Source organism: Callithrix jacchus, chromosome 6, assembly GCF_049354715.1.
Source record: "Callithrix jacchus isolate 240 chromosome 6, calJac240_pri, whole genome shotgun sequence".
Taxonomy (NCBI): domain Eukaryota; kingdom Metazoa; phylum Chordata; class Mammalia; order Primates; family Cebidae; genus Callithrix; species Callithrix jacchus.
Genome location: NC_133507.1, coordinates 108,008,570 through 108,030,155, shown reverse-complemented (window position 1 = coordinate 108,030,155; position 21,586 = coordinate 108,008,570).

The following is a 21,586-nucleotide window of genomic DNA, read 5'->3' as shown; positions in this document are numbered from 1 at the left end:
GTACAGAGGAACTGATAAAAAACAGACTTATAGAACACTAAGAGGATTTAAACAAAGGTCGGTTTTAAACCCAAGTGTGAATTCTTATTACTTATGCATCTCTACATACTCTGCAGTGCAGACAAAAGGCTAATGTTAGAATTGGAAAAAACAAACAATCTGTAGAGTTGACCCAGTTGGCATCTTTCACAAAATAATATTCTTGAAGTTGCAAATTTATTTTCTCTTCCATATTCAATGTATTTTCATGATTAGATGGAAAATGCTTTCTGACCAATAGTTGACATTTTAGTGAGATCTTTTATAAAACAACTAGATTTAGTAGCAGTCATAAGCCCTTATATTGACAGTATGCATCACTTGGAATCATCATCTTATTGAGAATAATTGGAAACTCTTCAGTTGCATTTGTCCAGTTATGCATTCTTTGAAAGCCACTTGAATATTATTTTTTCTCTTGTAATAAAAAAGTTAAAAAAAAAGGGTTCTGTGGCTCACAAACAGTTGAAGCGACTCAAATACAGACAGCTTGGATGTACAAACTTAACATTTTATTTAAAGAAAACATTCAATAAAAATAACTAGTTGGTCTTATGTAGCTCACCATGCAGTGCCAACGCACTGAAAGCAAAATTATTTTTGAGTTGTGAGATTAGAGGAAGCATCTGGAAATAAACTTCTGTGGCCAGATTTCTCATTCTTTCTTGTCTTTTAAAACTTGAAAGGAAATTCCCACACCTGAGTACATTAAAATGCCTCTTTATTTTGTATTTTCTCTTTAAAAGACTGAAGTTTTATATATTAAGCAAAAACTATGGAAAGGTTTCCTAAAAAAAAAAAATTATAGAATTACCATATATCAGGCCCACGTTTTGGAGATAAATAGAACTGGGATAGAACCTATCCTTTGCTGGTCACTTGCTGTGTCACCTAGAACAAGTTATCTCCTTGCATACTCATTATGATGATACATAAATGGAAGAAACATGGGTAGGTGATAAATACATGGATATGTAGATGATGGATTATATTATTCTTAATTTACACTGTATTATATATATATATATATTCATCATATATGTATACACATGCATCCATGTATTTTATACATTAAAAAAAATTTAGAGATAGGGTCTTGCACAGTCACCCAGGCTGGGGTGCAGTGATGCAATTATAGTTACCGTTCACTGCAGGCTGGAGCTCCTGAGCTCAAGTGACCTTCCCACCACAGCCTTGCAGCTGAACTACAGGAATGCATCGGCCTGCCTGGCTAATTTTTAAATTACTTTTAGAGATGGATTCTTGTTATGATGCCCAGGCTGGCCTTCAACTTCTGGCCTCAAGGAATTCTCCTGCCTCAGTCTCCCAGATTACTGTGATTATAGGCATGAGCCACTACACCTGGCCCCTCTATTGTATATTTCAGTAAGAATTGTGCATAAGTATGTATAAGTCAGGGTCCCTGTTACAGCCCTCTCCTCTCTCAAAAAAAGTCATGTATTTCAAATAAACTTCCCTATTGTGAGTAGATGAATTTATCATAAGAAGAAATAATATCAGTTTAATTTATATTTCTTCCAGAAATACTGGCATTATTTTTTTTGAATGGCAAAAATAAAAACACTGGCACTTGGGAATACAAATGAGGAAGACATCTTGGGTAATTTTTTGGTAAGCAAATGTCTATTCTGCCAGTGCCAATATGAAAATAGTTCCCCAAGTGTCAATGCAGAAGGCAACAATGAGTCCAGAGGTAATTGCCACGGCTATTGCCTTCGGCTGCTCAGCGGCAGGGGCAGATGGACTCTGTCTGACAACAGGAGAATGAGTGGATAAATACAAATGAAGTATGCAAACATTTACCAAATGTGTATTATAATCTGTGCTAAACAATTATGACCCAAACCCAGCAATGTATTTGAGTTGATTTAGACCTTTTCTCCACTGCCTTATTTAATAATAGGGTTGCTTCGAAATTCTATACAACATATAATGTTACACTGTAAAGCAGCATCACGTACACATTTTGATTTGTTTGATACAGAAGATCTGTTAAAACAAAATTTAATCTTCATTGGAACATAATGGACACTATTTAAAATGAATGAAAGAAAAAATATAGAAAAAGATGATGATAAAGTGATATCTGTTATGAGCCTACTAGGGCATATTCTAGGTGTCTTATGATCATTAGTTCATTACAATTCTTTTTGTTTGTATTTAATTTATATTTATTTATTTGATTAGTTCATCACTCTTCAAATAACTCCCTTGGGTAGAATTATTTCCCCACTTGTTTTTCACAAATGAAAAAAAAAAAAAAAGCTCAGAGAGTTTAGACACTTTTTTTTCCACATACAGAGAGATAGTCTAAGGTCATGCTGGGCTTTGAATTTCTTCATCAGTGGCTTCAAAATTAACAAATAAATAATAAATCAAACAGGTCTGACTTCGTTTGTGCTCTTGCCATAACATAACTTGTGTTTGCCATACGATAGCTCCACATGTCCAGTCTCCAAACAACTGGCCATCTCTAAAAAGAATCTCTTCATGAACCTTACCATACTTTGCTTCAGGTCTCTGCTCTTCCCCACCTGCAGGTTCTAGGGCAATGTGACATTGTTAAGCAAGGGGAATTTTTCAGCGATCACTCTAAGTATGTCTTTGTTATTACTATTATTATCAGTAGAAGTATACAACTGACCTGGCATCTTATTCTTACATTTCTGAAGAAGAATAAAATGCTTCACTTGTTTCAAACTCTGGTCCATCAAATAAAGGCCTGGAATGATGACTTTAGTAAATTTCTAGGCTAAACAAGCATGTTTCCTTCTGGACACCATCCAGTGAAATTAATACCCTCTTTTTCCAAAAGGGCCGGGCCAGTCACTCACACCCATAATCCCAGCACTTTGGGAGACAAAGGCAGCAGATTGTCTGAGATCAGGAGTTGCAGACCAGCCTGGCCAAATGGTGAAACTGCGTCTCTGCCAAAAATAGAAAAATTAGCCAGATATGGTGAGGCACACCTGTAATCCCAGCCAGCTACTTGGGAGGCTGAGGCAGGAGAATCGCTTGAACCACGCAGATGGAGGTTGCAGTGAGCCAAGATTGTGCCCTGCACTCCAGCCTGGGTGACAAAGCAACACTCCATGTCAAAAAAAAAGGTGTTGTAAATATTTATTAAATGCTATAATTTCAACAGTGTAAATACCTACATGGTAAGTATTGCTTGTATTGAAGCAATTTGTTGACTCTAGTTCAATTAGCTTGGGAATTGATTTTTGATAAAATCCATAAGAACAAAAATACACATTGATGTGTTTGTACTCTATATCTCTACTCCAAAGACACCTTTCAATGATTGTTCACAAACTGCTGTCAGCATCTGTCTTCAAAGATAAAATTAAGAAAAGAAAGTGACAATAGAATGCAACTGTTGTATCTCTGGGGAAGTTCCATTTTAATTTCCTTTAACTTTCTCTATTTAATTTGACAGTTGGAAATTTTGTCTCATTTGGTCCCCAGAATTCAGTAGTACACATAGCTCAGTGAGTGAGCTTAATTTTATTACTGATATTATCCAAATGCTTTTTAATCATCCAAGATCATGATGAGTACCAGAGAGGCAATGTTATTTAACAAAGGCACTTAACAGTGAATTAAATGGGGATGGTACTGATTAATAAAGTTGTTTGAGCTCCCTGCTGCAGACTCACTCTGTTTGCAACTATTTTTCAGATGAGGCTGCCACGGCTCAAATCCTGAGATTCAGACCTTCTTTGATTGTACATTAAATTACATTGATTCTAACCTTTTAATCACAGTGTGTGTGATACTTACCATAGGACCTGAGACTGAGTTCTTTTTGGTGTTAATATTATATAAAGGAAATGGTGATAAACAATACTGGGGGTAGAAATTTCTAAGCAATTTGCAAAGAATTCTTAATTTCAGGCTTAGTTTGGAAATAAGAGGTCAAACTGAAAAATGCTGTATCATCAGTCTGTTCGAATATTCACATACAAACATGTCAACAAGTTCATGAACATACAGTGTCTTTGTTGCCAGTGGGCAACATTTGCATTTGAAAACCATTTGCCTACATTTCAATACTTACTGATACCTATTAAAATGTAACTGGAATACATACATAAATATGTTAGAAAACAATTTAAAAGTGAAACCTTGCTCCTTAGAGGCATAAATAAGTCCAAAAACAAGGGAAGCATCAGATTTCTAGATATTACCTGTTACATATGGTTTACCCCTTAGTGAATACTCAAATTAATCAAATTAAATGTCAAAGACAGAGTAGCACACATTTTTATTAAAACAATGTATGCTAAAATTATTTTATATGACAAAACGTGTTTATTTATGCTTTGGCTGTGAGTAAAAGGGGAAAAAATTCTCATCTCATGGCTTCACAACTTCGTCTTTTGAGAAAGAAAGAGAACTTTAGTAGAAAGAGAAAAAGAACAGGCAGGCAGAGCTTATGACAGAATGGCAATATGGGTAAAGAACTTTGAGGTCAGCACCGGTGGCTCATGCCTGTAATCCCAGCATTTTGGGAGGCCGAGGAAGGTGGATCACAAGGTCAACTGTTCGAGACCAGCCTGGCCAAGATGATGAAACCCCGTCTCCGCTAAAAACACACAAAAAATTAGCTGGGGGTGGTGGCCAGTGCCTGTAGTCCCAGCTACTGGGAAGGCTGAGCCAGAAAAATTGTCCGAACCCAGGAGGCAGAGGTTGCAGTGAGCCAAGACTGCCCCACTGCACTCCAGCCTAGGCAGGCGATAGAGTGAGACTCATCTCAATAAAAAAAAGAAACTTAGCATAAAAGCAGCAATTCTACAGCCACCAATTCAGTTCATAACAGCTATATATAGGGGTGGAGTAAAATAAACAAATAGAAAGTTTCACCTGTCTTTCCCCCAGTGAGGACATCAGTTTAATCACTATCTAACCAAAAAAGCACTTTCATAAGAAACAAAAATCAGGTGAGACACACAGTACCTGATTTTAATCTCACATCGCTGAAAGAGGCACTGTAGAGAATAGAAAAAAGTATTCAATCACTGATGTAACCCCTTCTCCATATTCCCCGTCAAGCTTTGCTTGGAAGGGAGCATCTGTGCTTTTGTGAGAGGAGGAATGCAGCAATTGTGAAACTTTGCCTTTAACTCAATGCTGCCCTGTCACAGCAGAAAGCAAAACCTGACTGAATTCAGCTAATGCCTCGCAATGAAAGAAATATTTAAACCAGCCCTAAATATTCCCTTTGTGGGGAGGCATCAGCTGAGTTCCATCCCGTTTTGCTGAACTCAGCAAAAGTTCCAAGAGAGGGGACTCGCTCCTCTCAGCAGTCAGAATTTGAGTTCCAGCAAGCTTTGCCACCCTGAGCTAAAGTACTATGGGCCTCTAAGTAAGTTTAAAGGGCAGTCTAGTCCACAAGAACCACGATACCTAGGTGACCCCTAGTGCTGAACTGGGCTGGGAGGCAGTAGACTTGGGGAGCACACGACCTACTGAGATACCCACCAGGGAAGCAAAAGGAGTGCTTGTGACATCCCTCTCCAGAATGTACAGCTTGTGGCTCCAAAAGAGACTCTTTCCACTTGAGCAAAGGAGACAAAAGAATGGGGAGGACTTTGTTTTGCATCTTTAATACCAGCTTAGCCACAGCAGGATAGGGCACTGGTCAGAATCATGAGGCCTCTCTTTCTAGGCCACAGTTCCTGGATGAAATTTCTAGTAGAAACATCCTGGGCCAGAGAAAACCTGCTGACTTGAAGGGAATAACCTTATCTTGGCATGACCCATCACTTGCTAACTAAATATCCCTTGAGCCCTGAATAACCAGCAGCAATAGCCAGGTAATACCATGTGAGTCTTGGGTGAGACTCAGACTTGATAGTTTCAGGTGAGACTCAGCACATTCCCAAATATGGTGGCTATAGTGAGAAACTCCTGCTTGAGAAAAGCGGAGGGAAAAGTAAAAGGGACCTCCTCTTGCATCTTAGATATCAGCTTAGCCATAGTGGGAGTGGGGCAAAGAAATAAGTGGGCTCCCTGGGTTCCTGATTCAGGCTTTGACTCTTGGATTGCATTTCTGGACCTGTCCTGAGCCAGGGGGAGCCCAGTTCCCTGAAAAGTGAGTCTAGTGCCCAGACAAGGCAGCATTCACTGCAAGCTGACTGAAGAGCCCTTGGGCTGGAAGTGGACATTGGCAGTTGCTGGAAAGTACTCTTGCCAGGGAGCACTGCCTATGATAGTGGTGGCCATAAGGTAAGGTCTTTCTGTGTGTGAAAATGGAAGAGAAGAATGGGAAGGACTGTGTCTTGTGTACACTAAACACCAGGTATACTTCCAAGGTTTTTGACTTTAGACCCTGGCTCTTGGATGTCAACTGTAGACCCACCCATAGCCTAGGGGACTCACTACACTAAAGCGAAGGCAACAAACCTGGATGTTTTCACTACCAACTGATTGTAGAACTCCAGTGCCTTGAGTGAATGTATGCATTAACAAGGGAGAGTAGTTACAGTGGAACCCCGGGTGATACCTGCTGCTGTACTGGCTTGAGGTCTGACCCAGGGCAGTTCAGTGGTGGTGGTCACAGGGATGCGTGTGTCACATCACTCCCAGCTCCAGGTGGCTCAGAATACAGAAACACTCTGCTTGTTTGGGAGAAAGAAAGGGAAGAGAATAAGAGTTCCTGCCTGATAATCCAGAGAATTCCTATAGATCTTATTCAAGACCACGAAGGTGGTTTCTCTATGAGTCTAAAAGCAGCACAGTGTTTTTAGTGTGCATGGAATGCCTCCTAATGCAGATACGGCTTAGATCATGACATTGAAGCACTTTTGAACACCTGGAAAGCATTCCAAAGAAGGATGAATACAAACAAACTCGGACTGTAAGGACCGCAATAAATACCTAACTCTTTAACGCCCAGACACAGACAAACATCCACAAGTATCAAGACCATCCAGGAAAACATGACCTCACTAAATGAACTAAATAAGGTGCCAGGGCCCAATCCTGAATAAATAGAGATGTGTGACCTTTCTGAGAAATAATTTAAGATAGCTGTTGAGGAATCTCAAAGAAATTCAAGATAACATACAGAATGAATTCAGAATCCTATCAGATACATTTAACAAAAAGATTTAAATAGACTCAAGCAGAAATTCTGAAACTGCCAAATGCAATTGGAATACTGAAGAATTTATTAGAGTCTTCTTTTTTTTTTTTAGATGGAGTCTTGCTTTGTCATTAAGGCTGGAGTGCAATTGCACGATCTCAGCTCACTGCAACCACCTCCTCCCGGGTTCAAATGATTCTCCAGCCTCAGCCCTGCTGAGTAGCTGGGATTACAAGTTGGCACCACCACACTCAGCTAATTTTTTATATTTTTGGTAGAGTTGGGGTTTCATCATGTTGGCCAGGTTGGTCTCAAATGCCTGACCTCAAGTGATCCACCTGTGTCAGCCTCCCAAAATTTTGGGATTACAGCTGTGAGCCACCCTGCCAGGCATAGAGTCTTTCAGTTGAAGAACTGGTCAAGCAAAGAAAGAATTAGTGAGCTTAAAGACAGGCTATTTGACAATACATAGAGGAGACAAAAGAATACAAAAGAATGACACACACATACAGGATCTGGAAAGCAGCCTCTAAAGAACAAGTATAAGTAATTGGCTTTTAAGAGGAGGTAGAGAAAGATATAGGGATGGAACGTTGATGAAAAGGGATAATAACAGAGATCTTTCCAAACTGAAAGAAAAATATCAATATCCAAGTACAAAAAGATTACAGAACAGGAAGCAGATTTAATCCCAAGAAGACTGCCTGAAAGACTTTAACAATCAAACTCCCAAACGTCAAGGATGAAGAAAGGAATCTAAGAACAGCAAGACAAACAAATATCATAAATGGAGCTATAATACACATGGCAGCATGCTTTTCAATGGCAACCACACAGACCAGGAAAGAGGGCATGCCGTTTTTTAAATATGGAAGGAAAACCTTTTACCCTTGAATAGTGTATCTGCCAAAACATCTTTTAGAACAGAAAGGAGAAATAAAGACTTTTCCGGAAAATCAAAGGATGAGGAATTTCATTTTTTTTTTATCTTTCAGACAGAAAACCAACAAAGACTAGACTTAATCTGCACTATGAATACCATATTTGTTCTACAAAAAATGCTAAAGTGAGTATTTCAACCAGAAAGAAAAGCAAATTAATGAGCAATAAGAAATCATCTGGGCCAGCTGTGGTGGCTCATGTCTGTAATCCCAACATTTGAAAGCCTGAGGTGGGTGGACCACCTGAGTCAGGAGTTAGAGACCAGACTAGCCAACGTGGTGAAACTCCATCTCTACTAAAAATATAAAAAAAAATTTAGCCAAGTATGGTGTCCCACACCTGTAGTTCCAGCTACTCAGGAGGCTCGGACAGGAGAGAGAATCCCTTGAACCCAGGAAGCAGAGGTTGCAATGAGCCAAGATCACAACATTGCACTCCAACCTGGGCAACAAAGCAAGACTCCATCTCAACAAAAGAAAGAAAAATCATCTGAACTTACAAAACTCACAGGTAATAGTAATTACATAAAAAAGGCCAGAATATTGTAACACTTTAACTAAGGTTTGTAACCTACTCTTATCCTAAGTAGAAAGACCAAATGATGGATCAAATAAAAATAATAACTACAACTTTTTAAGACATAGACAGTAAAATAAGATATAAATATAAACAATAAAAAGGTAAAAAGGTTAAAAGGAAGGAGATAAAGTTAAGGTGCACAGTTTGATTAACTTTTTTTTTCTGGTTTGTTTGTTTATGAAAACAGTGTTAAGTCGTTGTTAGGTTAAAATAATGAATGATAAAACAGGATTTTCAAACCTCATGGCAACCTCAAATTAAAAGACATACAGCAGATATGACAAAAAATAAAAAGAAAGAAATGAATCATAGCACCATGGAAAATAAACTTCAATAAAAGAAAGACAGGACGGAAGGAAAGAAGAAAGAGAAGAACTCAAAACAATAAGAACACAAATAATAAATGACGGGAGTAAGTACTTAGTTATCAACAATAGCATTGAATGTAAATGGGCTCAGCTCTCCAGTCAAAAGATGGAGAGTGACTGAATGAATTACAATAAAAAAAGACCAAACCCAATAAGTTGTTGTCTGCAACAAACACACTTCACCTATGAAGACATAGGTTGAAAATAAAGAAATGAAAAAAAAATAGTTTCATGCTAATGGACCACCAAAAAAGCACAAGTAGCCATACTTACATCAGACAAAGTAGTTTTCAAGACAAAAACTAAAAAACAAGACAAAATAACTATATAATGAGAAAGTTGTCAATTCAGCAAAAGGATACAACAAAAATTAAATATATATGGAACCAACACTAGAGTGCCCAGATATATAAAGCAAATATTACTAGAGCTAAAGAGAGAAAGAGAGAGAGAGGCCCCAACAGAGTAATAGCTAGAGATTTCAACACTTCACTTTCAGCATTGAACAGATCTTTCAGACAGAAAACCAACAAAGGAAGATTAGACTTAATCTGCACTATGAACCTAATGAATCTAATAGATATTTTTAAAACATGTTGTTCAGCAGCTGCAGAATACACATTCTTTTTCTAAATACATGGATCATTCTCAAGGATTAATAATGCATTAGGTATCTTACATCATTGAAAAAAGTTGAAAGAATGCCAAGCATCTTCTCAGACCACAATGGATTAAAACTAGAAACAGGAAGTTTATATAATTTCCACTATATGAACACGTGGAAATTAAACAATATACTCCCAAATGACCAGTGGGTAAATGAAGAAATTAACAAGAAAATTGAAAAATTTTCTGAAACAAATGATATTTAACAATATGCATACCAAAGATTAATGAAACAGAAAGTTTATCATTTGCAAAGATAAATACAATTGACTATTAACTTTAGCCAAATTTATAAAAAAAAAGAGAGCGAATGCTCAAATACATAAAATCAGAGATGCAAGAAGAGATAATTCAAATAACATTGCAGAAAATCAGAGGCTCATTAGTGGCTACTATGATCAACTATATGCCAATATATTGGAAAATTCAGAATAAACAAATAAATTGCTAGAAAAAAACAAATCTCAAGTTTAAACAATGAAGAAAGCTAAAACCTGAACAGACTAATAACAAGCAATGAGATAGGAGCCTTAATAAAAAGTCTGTCAGCAAAGAAAAGCCCAAGACCTAATACCTTCACTGCTGAATTTGATGTAACTTTTAAAGAAAAAAAATTATTCTTGTCCTATACAAACTATTCTGAAAATTAGAGGAGGGAATACTTCGAAATTCATTTTACAAGGCCTATATTATTACCCTGATTCCAAAACCAGACAAAGACATAGCAGAAAAAGACAACTACAGGACAATATAACTGATAAATATTGATGCAAAAATCATCAACAAAAATAAAAACAAAATAAATTTAAAAACACATTTAAAAAGTTGTTCATTGTGACAATATGGGATTTATCATTGGCATGCATGTATTGTTCAACATATGCAAATCAATCAATGTGATGCATCCTATCAACAAAAGACAAAAACACATACTCATTTCCACTGATGCTTAAAAAGCATTTGATGAAATTCAACATTCTTCATGGTAAAAACTCTAAAAAATCTGGGAATAGAAGAAACATATCTCAACCTAATAAAAGCTGTATATGACAGAATCATAGCTAGTGTCATACTGAGTAGGGAAAAAATGAAAGCCTTTGCTCTAAGACTGGGAAAATGACAAAGAAGCCCACTGTTACCACTGTTATTCAACATAGTGCTGGGAATTCCAGCTAGAGCAATCAGAAAACAGAAAGCAACAAAGGGCATTCAAATTGTAAAGGAAGAAGTCAACTATCTTTGTTTGCAGATGATATGATCTTACATTTAAGAAAAACTATAGACTCCTCCAAAACGCTATTAGAACTAATAGCAAATTCAATAAAGTTGCAGGATCCAAAATCAGCATACAAAATAGCATTTCTATATGCCAACAGTAATCTGAAAAAGAAACCAAGAATGTAATCCCACTTTCATAGCTACAAATAAAATAAAATACATGGGAATTAAGATAACCAAAGAAGTGAAAGATTGGTAAAAGATTATAAAACATTTGTGAAAGAAATTCAAGAAGACACACACACACACACACACACACACACACACACACACAATATATCCATGTTTATGCACTGAAAAAATAAATATTGTTAAACTGTTTATACTACCCAAAGCAATCTATAGATTCAATGCAATTCCTAACAAAATACCAATGACATTCTTCACAGAAATCAAAGAAAACAATTCTAAAATTTATATAAAACCACCAAAGATCCAGAATAGCCAAAGCTCTCCTAAGCCAAAGAACTGAGCTGGAGGAATCACATAACCCGACTTCGAACTCACTTTTAACAAACATGATGAGAACATACACTGGGGAAAGAATAGTCTTCAATAAATGGTGTTGAGGAAACTGGATATCCATATGCAGAAAAATAAAACTAGACCACTATCTCTTGCCATATACAAGAATCGAGTCAAATGCTTAAACCTAAAATCTAAAACGATGAAACTACTAAAAGAAAACATTTGAGAATCTTTTCAGGACATTGGACTGGGAAAAGATTTTCTGAGTAATACCCAACAAGTACAGGAGACCAAAGCAAAACTGAATACTGAGATTACCTCAAGTTAGAAAGTCTCGCACAGCAAAGGAAACAGTTAACCAACTGAGGAGGAAGGTTGGGAAGAAGTAGGGATAGTAAATGGGTACAAGAAATAGTTAGAAAATGTGAATAAAACATAGCATTTGCTAGCATGACAGTGTCAATATGGTAAAAAATAATTAAACTGTACATTGTAAAATAACCAAAAGAGTGTAATTGGATTGTTTATAATACAAAAGAAAAGCATTTAAGGTGAGGGTATCCCATTCTCCAATGCATAATTATTAATCATTGCATGCTCACATCAATATATATATCATGTAACCCATAAATACATATATATATGCTTACCATGTATCCACAAAAATTAAAAATCAAAACAAATTTTAAAAATTCTCAATGGTTCTCTCATCTGTCAGCATCAAGCTTGAAAGGGTGATGAGCAAAGCAGTGGCCAATGTGTTGTCTAATTCTTTGTACACCAAACTAAATAAGGAATTTCACAATAAAACAAACAAACAAAACTACCAAAATAAATGATGCTACTATATTGGAGTAAACAGAAAATGGAAATTATGCCCCAAATTATTTTATTTGAATTATAGTGTTTTAAAAGCCTCATATGTAAACCTCCATTAGTGTTTATCCCCTATACTGAGATTCTCTAGACATTTCACCTTTTCCTCTTCTAATATATAAACTACATGAAGGTTGGGACTGGAACTATTATTCATGTCATTTTAAATCAGAGAAAAGCAGGAGATTAATCTTTTTTGTTACATATGTTGTTGTTGCTATTGGTGTTTTTATTATCTTTTCCCTTCTAACTACAAACCAGAATATCATCAGTGCCAGTGTGGATGAAAGAGCAATGAGAAAAAGATTCAGATAATTTTACCAACCAGAAATAATATCTGTTAATATTTTTGTTTATTATTTTTAGATAAATATTTCTCCATAATCATTTGTAATTTCAAAGGCCTAATTTCACAAATACTTTCCCCAAAACTCACATTTTTGACAATCTTCCTCTTTCGTATTATACCATTATTTCTAAACTACATCTTTTAAACATATTTAAATATACAAAGTATCTTGAGTCTTTCAAATGTTATCTATTTTAACAATTTCATTGCTTATGCTTCCTCACTGTTTTATTAACCATTTAAAACTTTCTGCACCTGACATTACTCTACTGTAATGGTTCTAGTATTACAAACAAGGGTACTATGCTACAAATCAGATAAATATATCCTTTAGTCCTTATCTGATTTTCCTCACAGAAACATTCAATACCATTGAAAGTTTCTTCCTGAGTACACTGTGCTTAGTGCTATCAATGTTGTCTGTATTTCCTTCAAGGCTCTTGATGCCCCAGCACCTCTGCTGGTTTATCTTCTACTAGGCTGCTAAAGGCTGACTTGTCAGGCTTGATTCTAGTTTCTATTCCTTTCATAGCCTATAGTCATTACCCAAGGCAATCTTACCCATGTCATTAGCTTTAAATACCATGTACAAGGGACACACAAACATATCAGTCACCCAGATAGCTACATGAAGTTCCAAATCCATGCATATATCTTACTAGCTCTGTACATTTATATTAAATATTTGAAAATGACTAGAAAATCTGATTTTTGTTTCAACATGTAAGGAATTTATTCATCTTCACTTCCTCCTTTCAAAAAGATAAAGCCGCACAAACCCCAAACCAATATTTTTCTTGGAACAATGAGAAAAGAAGTTTCAGGACAAACTGCCACACTGAAATCTGGAATGGCAGGGAAATTCAGACAGTCACAGTGGAGGCCGATTGATCTGGAGCAAAAGCTGCTACAGCTATAGAATAGCAGGTAGCTGATTCAATACTTCAGTGGTAATTTTGGCAGGACTACTCTGTATGGATGGTGAAACTATCCTGTATAATCTTATAATTGTCCATTGGTTAAGGATTTTTCAAAAGCCAGAGAACTTTATAGTACAATGAGTAATATTTTAAAAGTCAGAGGATTCCATGATGAAATGCACAATGTGACAAAACAATATAATGGTATTACCCATGTGTAATGGAATCTCACTAAAGAAGTGGTGACTTGAGTAACTTTGGAAGTGAGTACAGTCTGTAAGACTAAGGGTAAGAAAAAGAAAGAAAAAGAAAAATATACATAGCTACTGCACCGTAGTTGATAAAGTCATTTGCTATCAAGTGATACCACTACATATGTATACTGGAATGGAAGAATCAGGTAAATGGATGGGGATGGATGGAAAGAGCCAGTTGTCTCATTGTTGGAGGTGAAGGTAAGCAAGCGGCAGAGGCTAGAAAGACATATCTTTAAATAGATTCATGTCAGAAATGCCATTGTGGACACATTTTGCTTAATTGAGATAAAGATGCTTATATGTAAAAATATGTACAGCTATGTGTATATCCATGAGTTATGATACACACATATATATGTTTGTTCTGTCAGTGGTAAGGGTGTGGCCTGGAAGCAATGATTCCTCAGTAACAACAAACATAATTAGTTTTCAAATCTTGGCTTCTGGTATCATCCTCCAATGAAAACAACCAAGGATCTATAAGTAAATAACTGATTCTAGGACTAGGAAAGGAAATACAATTTAAAAAAAAAAAAAAGCAAAACAAAAATGCCTATTTTGATCTAGATACGTACAAGTAGAAGAGAAGTAACCATCCACTATTTAAATATAGACTATAAATAGTGACTTTCTTCCAAATTATACAGTATAAAAAGGGAAAAAAGAAAGGTATGTTACAGTACTTAACAAAAATTTTCTCCAGGTGAGAAAGATCAACATGTAGTATATACCCTTCATATGATGTGATGAAAACTTTGGTCTATTACTAGAAATTGATAACACAGGCTAATCATGAGAACATCAGACAAATCCTTCTCTACATTTCTGATGTGTGCTCTTTAAAACTGTCAAGTTCATAAAACAGAAGGTAAATTTGAGAACCCCTTCAAGCCAAGAGGAGCCTGAGACATGACAACTGAATGTGATATGGTGTCCAGGATTATGTCCTGTAACAGAAAAATTAAAAAAAATGTCCTGGAGTTGAGTTAATGATGATCTAAGCTGTCAGTAATAGTAAAAACTGGATTTGGGGTGTGGTTGAACTCTCTATTCTATCTTTTCTATTTTTCTGTAAATCTAAAACTGTTCTAAAATAGGTGTATTTTAAAAGTTATTGAAATTTTTATAGATGTATCAAATTTATTTTCTGTTAAGCTTAGAATTGTCTATTGTCATAGTCACTTCCCCAAATCTCATTAAGTCTATTACATTAATAGGAAATACTGCACTATATATCTGTGACCTTATTTTAAAAATTAGCAATAAGTTAAAATATTTCAATATTCCAATAAATATTCCTTGGCAAACAGGTTTAATTACCTTATAATCTGTATATACAATAATTTATGTAGCCAGTCTTTTGCTGTTGGTAATTTAGAAACATTTTCTCAAATTGTCATAATTATAAATTAAAATAGCATATTTATGATTGTGAATAATTTTTTGTGTACATCTGACTTCCCTGTGATATATGTCAAAAATATAATAACTAATTCATAGAGTGTGCAAAGTTTATACTTACGATTCATGTTTTCTAACTGCCACTAGTTATTTACAAACTTTAGTTTCCCAAACTTTCAATGAAATTCCAATCATTTTTGCATTGAGAGTATACATAACTTGGTTATTTTTATAATTGTTAATGAGGTTGGAAATGATTTAAATATATTTATTAAATATTTGCATTACCCTTATGAGTTAATTTCTTATATCATATGCTCAGTCTTCTTCCTTTTTCTATTACTTCTTAAGAGTTTTTTTTATAACATAACTCTTCTTTTTCAATAAATATATTCTTTAAAAAACTGTTCTTATGACACCAGTTTTACTTCTAGACTGGCATGATTGGGAAAAACAGGCTTTTTATATAATTAAGACAAACATATGAGGACTCATTTTGTATTTGATGGGTGGTCAAAATAACTTAGGCATAGTTTATTGCTCTTGTTATTTTGTTGCTTTCGTGAGTCACTTACCTTTCAGGGAGGATTTCAACTGTCTCATATCAGCTATTCTAATACTTAGCCTTCAGCCATAACAATCAGATTATTTACTCAGAGAAAATGTGGTATATGCTGATTTGTCAGGATGAATTGAGAAATGCCAAACAAGGCTTGTGAAAGGCAAAAACATGATAAATGTTTAAAAAAATAATTTTACTTTTATTATCTGAATAATTTTATAACTCTATTAAAATTGTTTCTAATTCATATTTTTTTTAAAGCTGGAAATAAATAGAGGAAAATAACAATATCTAAACAAATGAAGCTACCACTAAAGCACAAAAAGCAGGACTCTACTGACATATTTCCAAATAACATGTTTTGGGGATAAAAAATAGGGGAAATAATTGGTAAATTACAAATTATTAGTAGTAAAGAAAATTCAAGTATGATACAAAACTGTGAGTGAAGTTTTGCAAATATTTCCTCCAGGACATGTCTACCATTTTGGAAATAAGTTATTCTCACTTAAAATGCAGTTATTACACTCCTCTGTTGAATGAGAATCTTTAAGTTTTCTAAAGCAAATAAGTAGAATGGTCATTAGTCATTAGTGATCTTATGAATGTTTTCATTGTTGTTTAATGCTCATTAAATAAATCAATAAAGACAACAACATCTAAATAATTACATAGATGCTTGCAAATCTTGGATTAGTAATAAGGAAAACTGCAAATTACTGTCTTTTACTTGACAAAAACTTCACTGTTCCCCAAGATGCTTACAAATGTGCTTTGCTCTGTTGGAGATAACATGCATTGCACAAGCACATTTTCTACTTTCTTGTTCTTAATTGAAATTCTCAATGTCTTTTTGATTTAAAGAGTTAGAAACCCCCATATTACATTATGGTATAATAACAAGTAATTCATTATTACTACATAACACAATTCTAATTTGTTATAATATAGGAGTAAAATCAAATACATAGAATTTTTTAAAAGGTAGCATAATGTTAGGAATATCATTAAACATTCTTATAAAACTAAGTATTTTGAAGGCATCAGTAGGAAATAAAATGTAATTCAGAATGAGAAAATAATTCTACTGATTCTTGGCATTGCTAAAAGATAAAATACGTAACACTGGGATAATTTTTCCACTTTTAGAAAGGGAATAATAACTTGCATTTTCAACATAATTATTTCATGATTGCTTTATATATTATAAAAACTGAAAAGCAAAATGTATATGCTAATTTAAAGCATATATCTAATAGATCAAACGTCTTTTGTGTAATTTCTGTATCACTATATTTTTCTAAGTGTATATTAGAAGTTTAGCTAAAAAGAGATGCTTGGTATATTTATAAATCCAAAAATTAATTACATTTAATATTGTAAGCACTGTGACCCTTTACTCAGTAAAATAGAGTACCCACATGAAATCTTAAGCCATCACATTATTTAAAGCCATAATATTCAAACCACTGTTTCAAGTTATTGATAAAGGCTTACACAGACCACTACGTATCAGGTGAGATACTGCTATTTAATGTTATCCAGTCATAAATGGCTGGTCCTTTTTGACTCTAAGTCACATGAGGTCTATGTCCTCATTTGTTTGCTATATTTTTTTCTTATCATTTTAGTCTTGACATGTCTTTCAGGAGAGTGACTATAAACTCCAGCTCTGCCCTGATAGGGCTGCAGGGGATTCAGTCTTTGGCATTTACAATGTGCCTTATACAGGATACTTCTTTATCCTGGATGATGGACTAATAGCTAAGTGTCTGACCTGGTAACCCGTGTTCCTTGCACAGGAAACTTGTTTATAAAGGCAGATACTCTTGAGGCTCATGTCTGACCTATATCTAGTTCATTCCTACCAAAATAGCTACTATGTCAAGAAACTATGACCAGAAAAAAAAGAAAAGAAATAACAATAAATTAAAAAGAGAGAATTTCTGAGCCAAGAAAGCTTGGGAGGGTAACATTACTGGAGGGAGCAAGACTTCTAACAAACATGTCACTAACACAGATAAAAATCATCATATCCCCAAAATCTCAAATTTAAGTAAAGGTGAAGATAATGGAAATGTATTACAACTAGAGTTGCAGTTAAATCCTTTCACCAAATAAATGGTACCCACATATACTATGGGAAATGTACAGAGAAAGCAGTTTCCTTAAATTTTGCTCACACTTTAATCTACTTAATTGACAAATGGAATTGATCTTTTATGTTGGCATAGTAATGAGATCATAGCCACAAAAACCCTCTGCAGAGAGAAGGAATTTTTGGATGTAAGCATCAACTTTAACTACACATGAATAACTTCAGCTCTGGAACTCTATTATACTGCACATGTTCAACAGAAATACAGCCATATCCTCCATAATGCAACATGAAATTACTTATAAAAGGTAAAATTCTTGATGTGGATGAACTTTCACATGTAGAGATTATTGAAGTATTAAAGTGATGTGATATATTAGCATAAACGTCAAAATTTTGCACTGGGTATTTTTGTCTTCTTACTCTTTTTGGCTGTGTTTCCTTAGGATGATGGTATTATAATAATTGAAAAGATTAATTATTATCTTTGCACCTGAACTTATTTTATTTGACATTACTGTGACAATTGAGGGTAAATTGTATTGACAGGTCCTTCTTAAACATAATTATGCAAAAAAGTACCATCCAGAATCAATTAATATTGCATATTATATTAAATTTTTTGGAAATTCAGAGCTCAGAAAAATATGAATCCAAGATACTCAGAGCATAAAGGTAGTGGTAGTCATTGGTGGTGTTTTCTTGTATGCTCATATTGATGGTGAAAGGAAGTGGAGCATTTAGTGCTGTGGAAGTATTAATCACAACTTTATGTGTGTGTGTGTGTGTGTTTGTGTGTGTGTGTATGTGTGATCAGTAATTGAATTCAGGTATTTCATCCAACATTTACAGTGATGCATAGATATTTATTCGTTCATCCATGTTGCTGATTGTCATAGGACAATCAAACTGAGGAATATCCGATTATAAATACTGGGATATAATAAATTGTTTTGAAACATGTTAATAGTTACATACAGCATATATATTTTGAAAAATTTGTCTGGCTGCTCTTAAGATCAAACTGAAATGCCAAAATAACTAAACAATTTTTTTGTTAGTAAAATACATACAAAACACACCATCCCCCAAAAAAATCAATATAAGAAAGATGGCATGAAAGAGAAAGTAGTATCAGTCTGAAAGACCAAATTCAAATGCTAAGTATGGGTGTATGTATGGGTGCATTAATTAATTCAGAAATGTAAAGCCTAAACCTTATTCTTGGGTATAAAATCCCTCATTAGTAAGTGCAGGCAACTTTTCTCATATTCCAATTCTTGCTATTTTTGTAACTTCATGATGACTTGTTTCTATTGATATTTTTAATAATTATATCATTTACTCTAATCCTGTGAATCTAATCTGCATCCTAAACTTCATCTGTTTTTACACTATTGGAAAGTTATGTGTTTCTACTGTAGCTAGGATTAACAAGACAGAGTTTTCTATTTTGCACTGTAATACTCTCAATGGAAATTTCGGAGAATAAGATTGGTTTCTGTTTAACTGTTTTGGTTTTCTGTGTCAGGACTCCCTGTAAGTATAGCATTATTATAAGATGTAATATATATATACATATATATGTATATATGTATATATACACAGACACACACACATATGTATTTATGTATATATAGCATTATGTGTGTATATATTGCATACATTATTTATGAATATATTTATATTATTATAAGATGTAATGTATATATTATATATGTATTTATGTATGTATAGTATTACTTAAGTGTGTATATGTATTATGTATATGTATTTATGTACATATAGCATTATTATAAGATGTAATATATATATTACATATATGTATTTATGTATATATACAGGTGTATATGGTGTATATATCTCCACTTCCTCTTTCTGACCTTTACAAGCCACAGACGATATTTAATTCTATTTCTATTGTCTTTAATTTAGCTTATATCTCTGCCTCCAGTCTCTTAAAGTTTCTACTCATATCTTTTAAGTAATGAGAGTCAGTTTCCCTAAACCCTTTCTTCAAAATGACAACCTTAGGCCTAAAGGCACCTGAGATCAGGAGTTCCGGACCAGCCTGACCAACATGGCAAAACCTCATATCTACTAAAAGTGCAAAATTATCTGAGTGTGGTTTGGGGCGCCTGTAAAACCGGCCACTCCAGAGGCTGAGACAGAAGAATCGCTTGGACACGGGTAGCATAGGTTGCAGTGACCTGAGATTGCTCCATTGCACTCCATCTTGGGCAACAAGAGCAATACTGTCTTAAAAAAAATAAAATACACACCTTTTGACTTTTTGATAATAGCAGCCTAACAGGTGGGAGGTGATAATTTGCCCTTCAGTGATCATTAATGATACTAAACATCTGTTCATGTACCTGTTGGCCATTTTTTTGTCTTCGTTGAATAAATTTCTATTCAGATTATTTATTTATTTTTGTATTATTTATTTATTTTGAGATGGTGTCTCACTCTGTCACCCAGGCTGGAGTGCAGTGGCACGATCTCAGCTCAGTGCAACCTCTGCCTTCTGTTTTCAAGTGATTCTTCTGCCTCAGCCTCCTGAATAGCTGGGAGTACAGGCACAGGCCACCATGCCCAGCTAATTTTTGTATTTTTGGTAGAGACGGGGTTTCTCCATGTTGGCAGGATGGTCTCTCCATCTCCTGACCTCAGACTCCCAAAGTGCTGGGATTACAGAAGTGAGCTACTGTGCCTGGACCCTATTCAGATTATTTTCTAATTTTTAATTAGATTATTGATTTTCATGCCATTTAGTTGTAAAAGTTTCTTATATACTTCTGATATTAGTCTCTTATCAGATATATAGTTTGCAAATATTTTCTCCCATTCTGTAGTTTGCATTTTCTTTTTTGTTGTTTTCTTTGCTGTGTAGAAAATATTTCATGTTGCTTTTAAAATTTAAGTTAATCTTCATTAGCATGTCTGGTATATACTATTTGCCCATTAAATAGTTTATAAATATTACAGCTTCACATTATAATTTACTATTATTAAGAAGTTACTTCCCTTTCACATTTTTAATACTCACTTTTTCTTATTTGAGATCATGTGACTTCTTTTGATTTCTTTCTTTTTTATAATCTCTAATCTTATTTTTAATTTTAAACTTTTTTTTTTTTTCTTTTTTTTTTTGGAGATGTAGTCTCACACTAGCTCCCACGCTGGAGTGCAATGACCTGATCTTGGCTCACTGCAACCTCTGCCTCCTGGTTTCAAGAGATTCTCCCGACTCAGTCTCCTGAGCAGCTAGGATTACATGTACCCACTACCATGCCCAGCTAATTTTGTGTATTTTTAGTAGAGATGGGGTTTCACCATGTTGGCCAGGCTGGCCTCGAACTCCTGACTTCATTATTAGCCTGCCTCATCCTCCCAAAGTGCTGGAATTGCAGGTGTGGGCCACCGTGCCCAGACCATTTTTTTATTTTTACTTTCTGTGGGTAAATAGTAGTCGTTTATGCTTATTGATTATATGGGTTATGTTGACACAGGCAAATGTGTAATAATCACATCAGGGTAAACAAGGCATTTCTCACCTTAATAATTTATACTTTGTGTTTAAAAAATTCAGTTATACACTTTTAATTATTTTAAAATGCACAATTACATTACTTTGGACTATACACACTCCATTGTGCTGGGAAATTTATT